We start from the raw sequence: 13,671 nt of genomic DNA, 5'->3' as shown, positions 1-13,671 counted from the left end.
CCAACACACCACCAGAATTGCAGCCCTTTGCAATGCAGAACAGCACGCGCTGTGCACTATAGCTGGGATGTTTAACACCCTAAATTTTTTGTTTGGAGATGCATTTTGGTCAGTTCAGTTTGAATGGGCTGCTTAATGCAGAGAACCTGAAAGCCTCATTGTTCAAAAAAACAATTGTGCTGAGATTCACTGTGATCAAGAGTGATCAAGAGTGAATGGCTTCTAACTGGAGACAGAGGACAAGTAAAGTAGGCAGGCATGCATTACTGGGCAGCCCTTCTATTTGTTCAGTAGTACATTTTTAAATTGATAATATAATGCAGGCACAACATATTAAACTTTATATAGCAAAATACGCAATCTAGAAACACTCAGTTATCAGTAAAAAAAAAAAAAAAAAATACAATTTATTTTATGTAGATGCTTTTGGTTGATAGTCACATTTTCCAAAAACAGTGCATTACAATGTAAGGATGAGCTTGTTCTAACCAATATTTTTTTCCCAAGTAGCTCAAAAGAATTACTCTGGGTCACTTAACACAAGTGCTGAATTCCAGAAGTGACCGAGATAAATGGCCTTGTTTGCCCAAATCCAAGGAGATTAACAATGCACCGGATCTACTTCACTGAAGAGCCAAAGGATGTATAGCTGTGGGGCATTCACTCAATTGTATTTACATAGGAAAGATTTTAAGCAATGTGTGAAACAGGAAGAATTGTTAGTGTAGCTTTGTAATGCCCAGCACACACAATGAGAAAATTGGATGAAAAATACCACTTTCAAAGCGATCATCTGAAAATCTGACCATCAGTACACAGCTTTCGAGAGCTGATTAAAACAGTTCATGCGAAAATATCAGAAGGGACAAGCACGAAAATTTTTCTCATATGATGACAGAAGGAAAGATTTTCATGTAATAAGTATGATATTTGTATAAAAAAATCATGTGGCGAAGACCACGTGTGCTCGGAAATGAAATACATTACAATTCAATACATTACATCACACCCAAAATTGTATTGTCATATGAGAATTTGCCTAATTTTAATAACCTATTAGTTTTCGATATGAGACTAGCATGTAGGGAAAAAAAAATGGTTTATCATTTGTCCGATATTCTTATCTTGTGTATGAGGCTTTAGTATGGTTGACCTTTTCCTACAGAATGTACAATTTCTCTTACAAATGTATACAAAAATGATGAGAATAAAAAGTATTTTGATTGCTTTGCATTGCAACCAACGCAATTCTGTAACTTTTTAAGTAGGGAACAAAAATTCATTAGTCTACATAAAGCCGGCCACACGTGGATCAAAATTCGTCCGGTTTAGCAGGGACAGCTGAATTTAAATCCATGCAGGGGCAGGATGGTTGTACAGAAGTAAATCTACCAAACAACTTCTGTACAACTGCCCTGTCGGATTTTTGATGCTTGATCAACGCCTCTGGCTATAGCCTGCAGTGCTGTTCAGTGAATTCTGATGGTGAAGAAGTCTCCCCACTGTTAGAATACAATAGTTTAGCGCAGAGAATTCCCCCGTCCACATTGGATGTGTGAATGAGGAAATCAAGTCATTTTTTTAATTCAACCTGCTGGTTGAAAGAAAAAAAAAAAAAAAAGTAGAATCATCTATGGGCTGCTTAAGCCTCACTCTTTTGCACTGCAAAAACCTATGTCACAAGTGACTGGTTTATCAACACACTCTGAGTATGTCATTTTCAACCATGTCCTCAAAGTGTACAGCAATTTTTTCCTATGTGAAGAACATGTCCATAATGTTTTTCCAGAATGACGGTATGCTGTATATGTAGATTCAATGAAAACTGTCCTTGCAGGACTTCTTTAAAGGGTTAGTTCACCTTTACCAAAAAACTGTCTATGCAGGTAAGGGGTGCCTATTGATAAAAACAAACTGTGCAACTTTGACCAAAGTTAAATAATGCCCTTACTATAGATGTAGGCCATTCACATATCTGCCGAAACCTGCCTGAAAACCCCCCAGAGGTGGCATTTTTCCATCCTGCCTTGTTGCAAGGATCTTGCCCAGATACTCGCAGCCGATTCAAACGCATTTACATGCACTCAGTCTCTCCTGTCACAAGAGTTCTGATCTCAGTGAAGCTGCAAGAGAGGAGACAGTGGACCACACATGTGCAGGGGTTTAGGAGCTTGCTCCTATGTTGATGGGGGTGAGCAGTAATGACTGGGAGCAACGTCCTTGTAACAAAGCAGGATAGAATGAAGCCGTCTATGAGAGTGTTTCGTTCAGGCTTTTGGGGGGGGGGGGGGGGCAATAAATGGCCTATGCCTATAGCAAGGGTATTGTCCAACTTTAGTCAAAGCTGCACAGTTTGTTTTTATCTACAGGTCCTTCTCAACTGCATATGCAGTTTTTTTGAGTAACCTAACACTTTAAAAGCAAAAAAAACTACTTTCAAGCAATAAATGTGCTTCTTAAAGCTGAATTCTGGGTTAAGCAAATTATGTCTAAATGCAAGAGGCATGCACTGTATATTCTTACTTGAATCTTGCTTTGTGAATTGTGTATTTCTTACAGATCTGTGCAGTAATCTAGTGTGAAACATTTTCTCTGTGCAGAAGCTTCCTGTAAAAAAGACCGGTCATGTTGTTCTCTCTCCTTGTACAATGTGTCTGGTCTTGTATTCGCCCACTCCTTTAGTACTTTGTAAGCAGTCAGTAGTGGGTGGGTCTACTTGGCCCCTCCCACAGCTCTCTGCACAAGCTATGTACAGTGATGATGTCACAGCTACTTTTACAAGGTATTATCTGGGTCTATAAAGGCATTTTCTGTACACAAAGTGAATTTGTGCCCAAAGTTCAGCTTCAACAACCCCCAAATAGGACAGGTACATTATGGGGGATTATTTACAAAAACTGGAGAGAGTAAAATCCAGTGCATCAAAATTAATCAGCTTCCAGGTTTTATTGCCAAAGCTTAATTGAACAAGCTGAAGTTAGAAGCTGATTGGCTACCATGCTTAGCTACACCAGATTCTGAGTGCACCAGTTTTAGTAAATCTCCCCCTATGAGTCTTCCCTTCCTTGGGAACGATAGCTGATAGAGAATGATGGGCAGTGGGAGGCAGACCTTACCAAATTATCTGTTGCTTACAGGTGCATACTGTACAAGACTATATGCAGACAAGGTAGTACACTGCACTACATTGGATAATTTACCCATTTACTGTTTAAATTGCAGCCCCCATCTCCATAAAGCATACTAAGTGATTTTTTTTAAACTGGTTTAAATAGATTTTAGAACAGGGAGATAGAAGAAGAGCTTGCTCAGTCCACTCCATGCATTGACCCGGTATTGCAGTACCTCCAGGAAAGTTAAACCCTTCTCTTTTGCAGTTTCCCAAAAGCAGAAAAGGAAAAAAACAAGCAAACGTTGAAGAGATGACCACAGCTACATTGTCAAACTCTTTTCCCTCTCAACTCTGATGCACCTGCGTTATGCTAAAAAAAAAAAAAAAATTCAAAAACTAAGTTACAGATATCGTTTAACACCACCCAATAGGATTCTTGCACCAAACAATGTACAGTAAACCCCCCTCCATTGCGGGGGTTACGTTCCGGACCCAGCCGCCAAAAGTGAAATTCCGCGAAATAGAAAAACCCTATTAAAATGCATTGTAGGCATGATTTTTTTACTGTCACTGTACGTGTAGAAGCATTTTAAGGTCTTTAAACACACTTTTAAAACAATAGAAACTCATTTAAACACATAAAAGATACTTAGAGACAGAGCAAGAGCTATGAAAAACACAAAAATCTTTCATTTTTAATGATTTATATAGTAAAATAACATTACAAAAAAAAACGCGAATTACCGGGACCGCAAAAACTGAACCGCGATGTAGCGGGGGATTACTGTACATCACCTTTTTTAAATTTTACTGCAACATTGTCCCCTACAATGTAAATATTGATATAGAAAACAAATGTGCTACAGTTTGTATGTACTTTCCTATGCAGCAGAATACTGTGAGCAACACAAATACTTTTCTACTATTTTTTTTGTACTTTATATGATTATCCTATTGCTAAATATTGATATGACACCCGTATAAATCACTATTAACAAATTTATGGAGTTTTTTTTTTTTACTCTGTTACCCTATGTATATTATATCCCAGCACATTTAAGTCTTACAATATTAAACATAATTTTAAGAACATGACATCGACTTACCTGGCGGAAGAAATGTGTCTAGTCACATAGCCTGATAGCAGAACGGCATCCATTTTGTCATACCACAAGGCTCAGCACCTGGGGAAAAAAACTGGAAGTGTGACAGGATCAGCTCAATGTGCATGCCTTTCCTGGCTCCTAGTCACTTCTCTTTGCTTGGGATTTCTGTTCATGTTAATGAGAGGTGGTTTGGGGGAAAGAGAGGGGAGGAAGGAGTCAGGGGGTGGGCTGGGGAAGGAGGAGGTGAAGGTTTTTTTTTTTATTTGGCAGTTTCATCTTCCAGCAACATTGCACTATTACCACAAGCCGCCCCTCTCCTAGCCTCTCTCCCACTCACAGGTTTATGGAACTGCCAAACCTGAGAGCTTAGCGGACTGTATTACATGGAGTTAACCAGTTCAGGGCTACTTCTGTATCTAGTATCAGTTATAACTAAAAGAGTTCTGCTATTTAAATGTGGCTAAACTATTTTTGTTAGCAAATTATGGTGTAATCATTAATAAAATGCTATAAAACTTATACATGAGATGTTCAGAGAGTGCAATTGGAATCCCAAATTAGAGGAGATTAAAGCTGGCCATACATGGCTCAAATTTCGACCAAATCTTATCAAAGTAGCCAGGTGGAAAACTGTCCAAAATTCGAGCAATGGGAAGCTCTGTCAACATCACTCAGCTTTCCAAATTTCAAATAAAAAATCAAAGGAACCAGGTGGAAAACTGGCTGAAATTTGAACCATGGGTAGCCCTGTCAACACCACCCGACTTTACAAATTTCAATTTAAAAAATCACAGAATTTGGGTAGAAAACTGGCTAAATTTTGAGCCATGGATAGCCCTGTTGGCACCACCCAGATTAAGTGTCATCTTAAGACTATTAAAGGGCCTCGGGCAATGCAGTGCACTGGGGCCCTGCCTACACAATCACCCACGAGAATAAAAATGCAAATTATCGATAAGGCGATATTTATTGGTACAGCAGTGCAGGGCTAATGACAGCTTCCAAGTTCGCCGGCTGGGTCCGGTGAACACACACACGGACGGGAGTCAGACTCGACTGTCTTGTGTGTGCCTGTTCCCGTGGAGACAGACAGGCATTCCTGCAGTTGTGGGCTCCCTCTCCATGGCCCGAGTGGCCTGACAGCAGCGGAGGGCCGACAGGCCCTTGCCACCTGCTAAGTTTGGCGGTGGGATGCACACGGGAATCGGGACTAATGCTTGGCTGGGGCTGGGTCGCTGGGCAGGTGGGGCCCCCCGGCAAGTGAGGCCCCTGGGCATGCCCATTCGGTAAGATGGCCCTGCCCAGATTGACAAATTTCAATTAAAAAAATCAAAGTACCCGGGTGATACCCTGGCTAAAGTTCAGAACATAAATTGCTCTGTTGGCATCACCGGCTTGAAAAATTTCAAATAAAAAAAAATTGAACGAGTCGGGAGGAAAACTGTCAGCTGCAGAGTGGTTATTCAGACATCCACAGGTGCTGCGAATGTCTGAATACAACAGCTGACAGGGGAGATTCCACCATCCACAAACTGAACAGGAAAGGAAGTAAATCTTAACAAGTATGGATAGCCCTAGTTACTTAAAGCTCTATGTATTATAATCCTTTTTCTAAATAAAATACTTGTTCTCACATTTTTTCCATCCTTTGTTGCATCTCCTGTCCATCATCCAGTCTACATGCACATACTTCAGTGATGGCTGCATAGCATTTCTGATCTGGTTTCCTGGTGATGACAACAGTGGACCATGCCTGCATAATGTGTATTGAAAAAGCCAGTTGCAGTCTCCATTGGAACCCCGTATAATAATGACAAGGCAGCAAGCTCTGGTTCACACATTCCTTTGTGATTCCAGATGTGGTGCAGTTTTGCAGCCCATTCATTTGAACAGACTGCAAATTGCACTGGAACGCAGAAAAAGTATTACTTTTCAAAATCACACTGCTCCAAATTGCATTGTACAGCGGCACCATGGAATTTCACATACTTGGGTAGATTATTTTATTCAGTCTTCCCCTGACGATGGGCAGGCTCCCAGATGCAGAAAATCAACACCTAACATCATTACATCTGAGCTGCTTTTGCATGCATACGCTTTAACCACTTGCCTACAGTGCACTTTCACCCCCTTCCTGCCCAGACCGATTTTCAGCTTTCAGCGCTCTCACACTTTGACTGAGAATTACTCAGTCATGCAACACTGTACCCATACAAAAATTGTGTCCTTTTTTTCACACAAATAGAGCTTTCTTTTGATGGTATTTGATCAATACTGGGTTTTTTATTTTTTGTGCTATAAATAAAAAAAGACTGAAAATATCGTGAAAAAACGCATTTTTCTTTGTTTCTGTCATAAAATTTTGCAAATTAGTCATTTTTCTTCACAAATTTTGGCCAAAATTTATACTGCTACTTATCCTTGGTAAAAATAACCTAAGTAAGTGTATATTATTTGGTCTTTGTGAAAGTTATAGAGTCCACAAGCTATGGTGCGAATCATTGAAAATTGATCACACTTGCTCACACCTGATGTACTGAAGGCCTATCTCATTTCTTGAGACACTAAAAAGTCAGGAAAGTACAAATACCCCCCAAATGACCCCTTTTTGGAAAGTAGACATTCCAAGGTATTTAATAAGGGGCATGGATAGTTTTTTGAAGTTGTCATTTTTTCCCACAACTCTTTGCAAAATGAAGATTTTTTTTTTTTTTTTTTTACAAATTGCCATATTAACAGGTTATTTCTCTCACACAGCACATGTATACTTGCAACTACACCCCAAAACACATTCTACTACTCCTCCTGAGTATGGCGATACCACATGTGTGAGACTTTTTCACAGCCTGGCCACATACAGAGGCCTAACATTCAAGTAGCCCCGTCCGGCATTCTAGGAGCACAAATTACACATATAATTTCCTGACAACCTATCGCACTTTTGAAGGCCCTGGAGCACCAGGACAATGGAAACCCCCATAAAATGACCCCATTTTGGAAAGCAAACAGCCCAACGTATAATTTTTGAGGCATAATGAGTCTTTTGAATATGTCATTTTTTTCCACAAGTTTTTGGAAAATGTGGAAAGAAAATGAAAACACATTTTTTTTTACACAAAGCTGTCCATTTATGCAATATTTCTAACACATAGCATGTACATAGCAAAAATTGCACCCCAAAATACATTCTGCTATTCCTCCTGAGTATGGCGATACCACATGTGTAACACTTTTTCACAGCCTGGCCACATACATAGGCCTAACATCCAAGTAGCGCTTTACACAAAGTTGTCCATTTATCCACTTTAAGACTGAGCCTATTTTTGACACTTGGTGTTTACAAGCTAAAATCATTTTTTTTGCTAGAAAATTACTTGGAACCCCCAAACATTATATATTTTTTTTTTAGCAGAGACCCTAGAGAATAAAATGGAGATCGTTGCAATATTTTTTATCACACCATATTTGCGCAGCAGTCATCCAGATGCGATTTTTTTGAAAAAATTCACTTTTTTTAACTAAAAAATAAGAAAACAGTAAATTTAGCACAATTTTTTTCCATAATGTGAAAGATAATGTTACGCCGAGTATTTAGATACCCAACATGTCATGCTTCAAAATTGCGCATGCTCACAGAATGGCGCCAAACATTGGTACTTAAAAATCCCCATAGGCAACATTTTAAAAATTTCTGCAGGTTACTAGCTTAGAGTTACAGAGGAGCTCTAGGGCTCAAATTATTGCTCTCGCTCTAACGATCGCGGCGATACCTCACATGTATGGTTTGAACACCGTTTACATATGTGGGCGGGACTTGCGTATGCGTTTGCTTCTGCGCGCGAGCTAACGGGGACAGGGCGCTTTAATTTTTTTTTTTTTTTGTTCCTATTTATTTTATTTATTATTTTTTTATTTTTACACAGTTTAAAAAAAAAAATGTTTTGATCATTTTTATTCCTATTACAAGGAATGTAAACATCCCTTGTAATAGAAATAGGCATGACAGGTCCTCTTTATTGTGAGATCTGGGGTCAAGAAGACCTCACACCTCACAACTACCCTAAAAAAGAAAAGAAAAAAAAAAAATTGTTGAAAGAGGAAAAAAAAAAAAGAAAAAAAAAAAGCGGCCCTTTAAACCGGTTGCTAGGCAACGTCTTTTGACGTAGCTCCGGTCCTCCAAGACCATAGAGTTGAGTGAGGGCCATCTTGCCCTCACTCAACTTCCTGTCTCTGAGGATCCGGGACCGGATAGTTTTCCCCGCTGCCGGCGGGTCCGGTAAGCTGGGAAAACGTCTGGGACGCGGCAATAGGGGGGGGGCACCTCTTCCCCTGCACCGTAAGGGTAATTCCGCGGCGAATCCGCCACTGGGACCACCCTTATCTGAAAGCCGACCGCCCGCCGTTTCAAAAAATACCGGGGTTATGGGGGCTATCTGCTGCCATAATCCCAGTATTTAGCTGTTAATGGCCGACGCATATAGTCGTTAGGCGGTCAGTAAGTGATTGCATGCATATGGCAAACAGGTGACGATGACTGATGGGGTGACAGGTGACGATGACTGATGGGGTGACAGGTGACGATGACTGATGGGGTGACAGGTGACGATGACTGATGAGGTGACAGGTGACGATGATTGATGAGGTGACAAGTGACGATGATTGATGGGGTGACAGATGACAATCACTGACGGGGTGACATGTGACGATGATTGATGGGGTGACAAGTGACGATCACTGATGGGGTGTCAAGTGACGATGATTGATAGGGTGACAGATGACGGTGACTGATGGGGTGACAGGTGACAATGACTGATGGGGTGACAGGTGACGGTGATTGATGGGGTGACAGGTGACGGGCGATGGTCACTGATGGGTGACAGGTGACGGGCGATGGTGCACGGCGGTACTGATGGCAGTCTCTGGTGACCGGTGAATTTTAGGCTACGTTCACATGTGAGCGTAGCGATCGCGGGCAGAATCACTGCGATTCTGCCCGTGATCCAGAAATCATTGCAAATTGCGGGGCGCCTGTGCGTTGCCTGTGATTTGCAATAGCACCCCAAATGCTGTGCGATGTTGCTGCGATTTCCGCCTGCCGAATCGAGGTAACATCACGCAAACAACGCATGACGCCCCAAAGAAGCTCTTGTACCTTTTTTGGGCGTCATGCGATGTTTGCGCGATGTTACCGCGATTCGGCAGGCGGAAATGGTGGCAACATCGCACAGCGTTTGGGGTGCTATTGCAAAAAACGGGCAACGCACAGGCGTCCCGCAATTTGCAATGATTTCCGGATTGCGGGCAGAATCGCGGTGATTCTACCCGCGATCGCTGTGCTCACATGTGAACGTTATGGGTGTCAATTTCTGGGCACTGATGAGGTAACTGTTGGGTGACAGGTGACATTGGGGGGGGCTGAGGACTGTGTGGGGGGACCTTTATTACTGTGATTTTACTTTTGCAGGTACACAGAGCAGTAACTCACTGTTTCTAGTTCTTCTCCCCTCATACTGGAAGCTGTATGAGGAGAGAAGAGCTAGTAACACTGAGTTACTGCTCTTTGTTTACATTTTCTGATCGGCTGTGAATGGATTCACAGCCGATCACATAGTAAACAGTCACTGTCAGTGACTGTTTACTACTGCCGGTGACAGCTGTGTTCCTACGGAACACAGTGCCACCGACATGACCGCGCTGCGCGCTCCCGATCGCGCATGCGCGGTCATCTCCCGGCCGCCTCCATTGTGATCGGCTGTGTCATTGGAACACAGCCGATCTCGTGGGAAACAGCCACGCCCAGTGGCTGTTTCCCCCCTGCCGGTGACGGGGGGTGTCCCGGGGACACCCCGACACCGGCAGTGCACGGCGGCTCGCCCGCGATCGCGCGCCTGCCGTGCATTTCCTGGGTCACGTCATATGACGTCCGCCCAGGATAATAGCCGCACCGTCCCGCCGTCATATGACGGCGGGCGGGCGGTAAGTGGTTAAATAAGTGGGAACCATCATTTTTCACTGCATCTGCATATAATGTATACAAACATTTCAAAACATTTAAAAGACATGTTCCTTACATAAGAAAAAATAGCAGTATACTTTGCATGACACCTACTGTGAAAACTTGATTAGAGGGACATTTCACTGGACATGGGGGCAATGTAAGACTTCATTTAGGCAGGCGCTGGCACCAGGCTTGCGTGAGGCTGCCTTATTTTTGCACCTGAATCTGCCCCTAGCTGCATGCAGGCAGCCTAAAGATGTGGATGCAGATGATGCAGCTGCATTGACACGGATGCATTTCAAAATTTGACAGTGGTGCACAACTGTAAAGCTCAGTTCACACTTACGCAATCTGTGGTTGGTGCGTTCCACGGTGCATTTTGCTGTGGGTTTTGCATTTTTGCACAAGTGATTTTACCACGATTTTGCCCCGATTTTCATTTCCTTATGCTTTTTTTTTTTTTGGCCAATTTGTTATTGGGAGATTAAAAAAGGCAAATTGGGGCAAAATTGAAGCAAAAAACAACTACATGCTTTTCTGCAGCTTCTCCATTGAAGTCTATGAAACCAAAAAAGCAAACAAAGTATTTTAAAAAGTCCCTGACCCTTTCCAAAAATGCAGCAGCTGAAAAAAGCATAGTTTGTACATCTGTGCAATACTTGCCCATTTCTACATATTACATCTCTAAACACACTGCAAATACAAAAAAAATAACCTTTAATGGGTCAGAAAATTTTAAAAAAAGTTATAAATTGTCCATGCAGCTGATGTCTAAATTCCCTCCCAGCTGCTAGCACCCTTGTGATTCACTTATCACTCTGTATGTAATGAAAAGAGCAAATATTAACTAAGTTGAAAATGCACAGTGACTTAGTGGTTAGCACTTCCACCTAACAGCACCAGGTTTCATGGTTCAAATCCCAACCACAATGTTACCTGCCTGGAGTTTACATGTTCTCCTTGTGCCGGCATGGGTTTCCTCCCACACTCCAAAGACATGCTGGTAGGTTAATTGCCTCCTGTCTATGAAAATTTTTTCGCTAGTATATGAATGAATTTGAGTTAGGGGCCTTAGATTGTAAGTTTCTTGAGGTCAGGGCCTGATGTGAATGTACAATATATATGTAAAAGTGCTGCATGATTTGAGGATGCTACATAAGTAACTGTAATGCAATTAAAAAGGAATTCTAGGTATGAATATTTTATACCTACTTGCATTGGTCCAGTTTGGTATGGACACCATTCAGAGAATGCTTTTTGTTTTCTAAATGAATGCAAAGCATTCTCTGATTGGAAAAGATAGTGAGTGTGACGTCACTGTCTCGCCTCTCTACCTCATCCAATCATAGAAATGCTTTGCACCCATGCTGAGCAGCCAACCTCCTGTGTTCAGAATGCAGCTGCTTGGCATGGGACCTGGAAGCAAGTAGAGATCACTCGGAGTAGCGGTTTGCCCATTCAATTCATGGGCAACAGCTCTGGTGGACATTCCTGCAGTCAGCATGCCAATTGCACGCTCCCTCAAAACTTGCAACATCTGTGGCATTGTGCTGTGTGATAAAACTGCACATTTTAGAGTTGCCTTTTGTTGTGGCCAGTCCAAGGCACACCTGTGCAATAATCATGCTGTCTAATCAGCATCTTGATATGCCACACCTGTGAGGTGGATGGATTATTTCCGCAAAGTAGAAGTGCTCACTTAGGGCTCTTTCACACGGGCGTTCCTTTTTTTTTGCCCGATCAGGTCCTTTTTTTTTTGTAACGGACACGGATGACACTTGTGTCATCCGGTCCGTATGTCCGTTTTTCATCCCATCCGTTTGCGGATGAAAAACTGACATAATGCATGTCTATGTAAATACGGATGTCTGCGGATGACACCACTGACATCCGTTTTTGCTTCAGTTCCGTTTTTTGAAAGGAAGAAAAAATAGGGTTCTCCTCCGTTCAAAAAAACTGAACTGAACTGAACTGACAAAAAACGGATGTCAGAGGATGATCATCTGATGACATCCGTATTTACATAGAGATACATTATGTCCGTTTTTCATCCGCAAACGGATGGGATGAAAAACGGACATACGGAACGCCCGTGTGAAAGAGCCCTTAGGGCTCTTTCACACGGGCGGTCCGATCAGATCCGCCTGTCAGTTTCTTAGGCAGATCTGATCGGATCCTCCATGCAGCTCTATGGGGCAGCGGGTGTCAGCGGAGACACCTCCGCTGACACCCGCTGCCATCCTCATCCGATCCTGTGCTGAAATCTGGACGGATGGAAACCCTATTTTTCCATCCGTTCAGTAATCAGAGCGGAGCGGATCTGATGAGAGCGGACAAGCGGTCCGCTCTCCTCCGATCCCCCATAGAGGGCAGCAGGTGCTGAGACACCTCCCTCTCCGCTCTGCAAGCGGAGACGGAGCTGTCATCCGCCCGGCTCAGCGGGGATCGCGGATCGATCCCCGCTGAGCAACACGGATCCGCCTGCGGAGGCGGACCGTGTGAAAGAGCCCTTACACAGATTTAGACAGATATGTGAACAATATTTGGGAGAAATAGGCCTTTTGTGTACATAGAAAAAGTCTTAGATCTTTCAGTTCAGCTCATGAAAAATGGGAGCAAAAATAAAAGTTTTGCGTTTATAATTTTGTTCAGTGTATATATAAAATATTCAAATCTGGAATTACTCAATTACTCCTTAATCATGCTACCTGTTTTTAGTGTATTGACTAAGGCCTCATACACATGGGGCATACTAAAGTTCACGGCAAAAAAGGGGGGTACCCACGCGCTATCACGTGTAAAGTATAAAAATTTTAAAATCTCAATGGAACAGCTGCAAGCACCAGAAATTGCAAATTCCAATGCCAAAAAGTGCAAAAATGAATAAAGTGAAAGTGGTGCTGCACTATTCTAACAATGTGGTGAAAACAAAATAAACCACTAATGTGTCATAGTAGCATTTCATGCGATGATGTGCGTGAAAAATAAAGTGCATGTGCTGGGATGATATAGGGTATAAAGAGGTGAGTGAAGGTGTATATGAGTGACAATCTCGCAGGTGAGAGAAAATAGTGTGTTCAAAAACGCATAGATGGAAGTAAAACTGTTGATAAAAATATTATCTGAATAATGTTGTATGGAGGTATAAATAACAAGCAATATTTTAATCGATACATTAAGATATAAATAACTAAATCCTTGCAATGATATAGATATAGTAGAGCCGCTAAAAATAGGAGTCTATATTGTATAAGGTTGGGAACCCAATGCTGAAAGTTCAACAGCTGATAATGAACCAGTGATTAGACTGATTAGCATTAATAGGTGGCAAAAAGTCCAGGCACAAAATGTGCTAATGGGAGCAAAAAGACACAGACCTTAGAAATTAAAAAAGGTGGGGAGGTTCATAAATGGTAGAAAAAACAGTCCATAGGTAACATACAAATAGGTAGCAA

The 13,671-nt window shown here is 42.0% G+C and overlaps 1 protein-coding gene across 1 annotated transcript in view; it reads right to left on the bottom strand.

Moving 5' to 3' along the window:
- The window catches only part of LOC309549640 (uncharacterized protein), a 136,308-nt gene extending 131,960 nt beyond the window's left edge, over positions 1-4,348 (bottom strand). The window contains exon 1 of the mRNA XM_082250022.1: positions 4,219-4,348. The gene's annotated coding sequence lies outside the window, so the exon portion shown is untranslated. The remainder of the gene's footprint in view (positions 1-4,218) is intronic.
- Positions 4,349-13,671: the final 9,323 nt, after the last annotated feature.

This window comes from Pelophylax lessonae (genome assembly GCF_965119305.1).
Source record: "Pelophylax lessonae genome assembly, chromosome: 3".
In the NCBI taxonomy this organism is placed as follows: Eukaryota; Metazoa; Chordata; class Amphibia; order Anura; family Ranidae; genus Pelophylax; species Pelophylax lessonae.
This window is presented reverse-complemented; position numbering and strand designations above follow the sequence as displayed.